This window comes from Podarcis tiliguerta (genome assembly GCF_965153285.1).
Source record: "Podarcis tiliguerta genome assembly, chromosome: 1".
NCBI classification, from domain to species: domain Eukaryota; kingdom Metazoa; phylum Chordata; class Lepidosauria; order Squamata; family Lacertidae; genus Podarcis; species Podarcis tiliguerta.
In genome coordinates this window covers 50,495,097-50,499,965 of record NC_139534.1, presented here as the reverse complement: position 1 = coordinate 50,499,965, position 4,869 = coordinate 50,495,097, and the positions used below count along the sequence as shown (strand labels likewise).

The window sequence follows — 4,869 nt, the reverse complement described above, 5'->3', positions numbered from 1 at the left end:
TGTGTATGGGTGGTCTTCAATCAAACCACTGGGCATGAGGAATTACTTCTGCTTTTGTGCTGGGACGTTCCCCCCTCCTCCCTCCACATACTCACTAAGACTGTTCTGGGGGGTTCCCTCAACCCTCTGGGGTAGTTTTGGGGGCAGCAAGGAACACATTGGGGAGAGAGAGAGAGCAGAGAAAGACAGTCGTTCCATTGACACAATTGTTTAGTTGAAAAACACTCTAAATGTCTGGGGGCCACAAATCAAAAATCAAGAAAGCCATGCAGGGGTAGAGAACTTTTATTTTATCAACAATTAATTTTGCAGATAATTGTATACATATTTTGAAATGCATTACTCAAACAACCAGGGCTAGCAACTTGAAATGTATGTTTGACTTGCAGCTCTCGCTTTGGCACTGAATTAATGCAGGTTGAATCATTCATAGCTCATAATATTTGCCATGGGGTGGACATCACTGGAAAGGGAAATGGGGGGGAGGATAAAGTCAGCTGTGTATTTGAAGGCTCCGAAGTAGAATAAAGCAATCAAAGATGGAAAGTTATTTCATCGTTTTAAGAGTAACCAGCCCTACAGCCATTTGACTGCAGACATCCTCTAGGCATATAATCCTCTTATTCTGGGGTGCCTTTCCCCCATCCCATGCCTTCTCTGTTTGCCTTATTAGCATGCCAGTTTGCCTCTATTTCAGAGGATTAAATCCTCCCTACTCAGGATCCTTAGAAGCTTCTTCTTCACTGCCTTGCAAAGAGTTTTTCAATGTGATTTCAGTTTCCCCAAGCAACAGCATTCGAGTGTTTCCAAAATATGTGCAGATGTTAAAAATGCACATAATTTTAGATAAAAGCAAGTTAAGATTAGTCCAGAATAACAAAATTAGAAAAAAATGTTTTTCCTAGAAGATTTGGGAGGCAGCTGAGCAAAATGTCAAAGAGAAACAGGTTTTTAATTTTTGTGTTGTGTTTTTGTTTTGTTTTGCGCGAGCCAGCTTGTTTCTACCCACTCCCTCTGTTTTAACATCTGCTGCACATATCATTTATCCATGCAGGTCGTCTTTGAGGACTTCATTTCTTACTAATAGGGAAAGTGACACATTCCTTCGTTTCATTCAGAGGAGCCAGTTCCAAGTATATATTGGGCTCAGCGGCAATCTTACAGTTGACGGATGAACAGCTCAGATTGAGTCCAAATGTTCCAATGTCCCTCATTTGCTTTTTGAAAGGAGAAACAAAAGTTTCATTAGCAAATCAAAATAGCCCCACAATCTTTGATTTCAATGACACTTTTCAACAGCCCTCTGTTTGAAAAATGTGGATGCGAAGGCATGTCTCACTACAGGGCGGAAATGTAATAAAATGTAAAACAAAGGAGTGAGATGCTGTTGTTGTGAGTGTCACTAGGTAGGCTTGTCAAGAGATTGTCATGACCAGTAATTATCGCTGGGCAATTGTTGCAGTTGCTACGGACTGGTGAGTGCAAACTTGCATTTGCCGGGTGTGACATGCAACAACATTTCCAAGCCCAGGGTGATGTTCTTTAGATGATCCTCAGGTTCTAGCTATGACACGGCATTTTGTGGGGTGGAAGGAGAAAGTGGGGCAACAGGTGGAATAGGTGTGGGGGGGGATATTGGAAATTTGATGGGGATTTCATTATTGTTATCATCAAGGTTATTTATTTGACAGTTTTCCAAATAATGCTCAAAGAGGCTCACAAAAACAGTCAAGTCAATATACAGGCAAAAAACAGATGTAGTAATAAATATATTGAAAACATTACATAAATAGAGTGCATTTTGCTAGCAAACTAAAACAGTCATATTGACATTTCCCTAACATATAAAATACATCACCTTCGGCAGCAGGAAAGCCTTCATAGCTGGAGTCATACTGGATTCTGCTCTACTAGGCTGAATGGAAAGGATCCAGACAGAAATACAGGACCAGGTTATGTTGGACCCTTAGCTAGATGGTCTTTCCACAGTGTGAACTACATTGTGGCAAGCTGTGAGTAGACTGGACAAGGCCATGGCTAAAGGAATTCATGGATTTTCTACCAAAGATTGACTAATCTTCCCCTTTTGAGTAACAGGCTACCATTGTATAGTACTGGTGTACTTTATAATGTCTTAATTTTATCTACTGCTTCAGCAAGGCCACATCAACCATGAAATAGATGGGATCCTTTCCTCCAGTATTGAGAATGAGGTGGTGGGGCTGCACGACTCACCTGACCTCCATTCAACTGAGTTGCTGAAGTGTAAACCCCCTACTGCTGCCACACCCCTAACTCGTCTCCATGCCAGTATGCTTGCAGCAACTCAGTCAGATGGGGTCAGTGATGCAGCAACACCATGGCATCCACTGCTGCACCCATCCAGTGCCCTTCTGGATGGGAAAAGATTTGAAAGGCATACCAAGTGATTGGTTTGGCACCAACATGTCATCTTTCATGAAATACAACAATAAAATGTCCATTCCAGTGGAGCCTCCACACATGATGTCGGCAAACTGTGTTTTATGTCAGTAGATTAGGCCAACTTTGTGCGTGCATTAAAGTGGGCAAAACAAAAGAAATTAAAATGCTTTCTTCTTTTTATTTCCCCGTGACTGATGTAATTAGAATTCAACCACACTTTTATATTTTAGATTTGTTTTAACTTGTAGAATGTGGGATAATGTGAAAGCACACGATTAACCATCTTAATGCATCATAATTTTAAACCATTCTGCATGCTGCATCGAGTATGCAACTTGGGCCTTTTTTGGAAAGAGGCAGTCTTCTTACAAACATACATCTGCGGAATAGTTTAGAGTTCTGCAGAATCGTAATGCCTAAAAATGGCCTGTGGAGGGTTTCAAAAAGTATGTTCCATTTGACGACAGCTCTTTAGTATCCATGGGTTGTTAGTTTTTAGAGATAAGCTACGTTCCTGTCATTGAGAATGAAAACCCAGATCATGTCTATGATGCATGCAAAATGCGGCACTAAATCTAAATGTGAGAACTATGTGAGAAAAGTCAGATGTTAAACAATCACTGTTCTATTCCCCAGCCGAAAAGAGAGAGAACCTAACCAACTCATAGTCTGCACCTGAAGCCATTATCCCCTCTACTGTATAAAGTGAAAATTGATAGCACATTGTACAATGAAGGACCCTTATGGAATATAATTGCTCAACAGGAACTCCACTAAACCCATCAGGCGTAACTCATTTTTCAATTCACTGGATCTCCAGCACTCAGAAATGTCGCACTCATTCACATTTCTTCCCATTAAGATATTTCATCAGCTCGGCCCGACAAACTGCAATTATTTACACCAGATTAGTTTTTGTTGCCAAAGATGGGGATACCCAAATCACCTCAGGAAAATCAATATTGTAATCAGTGTGAAAGATGGTGAAACTGTCAAAACATGCAGTTTTTCACTTTTATTTGGTATAAGAAATAATTATGTACAATGCAAGCTGAAATATCCATCCACATAAAAAAATTGAAGCTATATTTTTATGAATTGTTGTTCTGGGGCTTAATAAGAGCAGATGCTTCATAAAGACATCAGCTATTCAAGTGGGTATAGAGATGGACATCAAGGGCTCAGAATGCTTCCCCTACAGAGGAAAGTTTAAGAATTCAGATTCTCCACCAGAAAAGGGAGTGTGGGGGATGATATATTAGAAATATATGGAACCATAGGAAAAATGATTTCATGTAGAATTTGTTCAGTACACACCACAATATCTAGAGCTCATACCATTGTTTTTGAAAATTCACTTTCACGGTATAGAGATAGCTGCTACATAAATAGTTCAACTGCAAGTGAATATGACTGTTATATAAGGAGGCTGAATGCAATATGGTAAAATAGCAAATACAATCAATTCACGGAGATAGGAACATCAATACAGCTCATGAGCAATGTTGGATAAACCTTTCCCGACAGTGTTTCCTTTGCCAAAAGCCTTAACATGATTGTTGGAGACTTCTCCAGCCTGAGTCTATACTTGATTTCTCAGATGTAAGTCCTGATGATTCCAATGGGGCTTCATCTCATGTAAGCAGGCATAGGACTGCCTTATGTAGCCTAAAATACCAAACATTTGACAAAAACAGCAACAATTCAAGCAGCAGCATTGAAAAACAACAGCAGATGCCTAATAAATTCAGATGCCCAAAATCTGCTTCCCTGCTATTTCCACTCATTTGGCTGCAGTCCTGCCCCCTTGGACCAACAGCGGACAAGTTTTATTCCATCTTCCGCCTGGCCAGCCCTTCACATCTGGAATAGCCACTCTTATGTCTCCCCTTAATCCTCTTTTCTTCCAGGTGAACATACCCAGTTCTCTCTATCCTTCCTTATATGACTTGATTTCGACAGGACGCATTTCGAAAGTAATTAGGGCGGCATGAAAAGTGAGCCCTGCCCCACTTTCCCAGTCCCTAGCTCCAGATGCTGTTGTTCACTTTGACGTTTCATGATGGCCTAGAGGCCAAAATTCTGGAACATTTAGAATTTAAGCAGTGTCACATGTTAAAGACATTCACAGCTCGATGGCTTTGAAGCAAGGGCAGCCTGCCCTGCTGACTTGCAGGCCGTTGGGGAATCATAGATTCCCTTTGTCCCAGATCATGTGTCTTGCATTTGGGTTTTGGTGGTTGCAGATGAAAGCAGGAGAAAGGGAGGGTCTTGGGGAAGTGAAGTGCTTGAGTCAACCCTCCACTTATCCCCTTTATTTACTGGTGGGCGAAGATGAAAGGAAGAAGGGAAAAGGGAAAAAAAGAAAACAGTTCCTTCTCCCTTTTCTCCCCATTTTCTTTTCTCTTGAGGCTCACAGACATTAAGCTTACAGGCTGTTGCTTG

The 4,869-nt window shown here is 41.0% G+C and overlaps 1 long non-coding RNA gene across 1 annotated transcript; it reads right to left on the bottom strand.

Moving 5' to 3' along the window:
• Window positions 1-267: 267 nt before the first annotated feature.
• On the bottom strand, window positions 268-4,478 carry LOC310673233. The gene is made up of 2 exons (XR_014508928.1): window positions 1,859-4,478; window positions 268-463 (listed from the first exon to the last, which is right to left on the bottom strand). It is a non-coding gene; the product is annotated as an uncharacterized lncRNA (long non-coding RNA).
• Window positions 4,479-4,869: the final 391 nt, after the last annotated feature.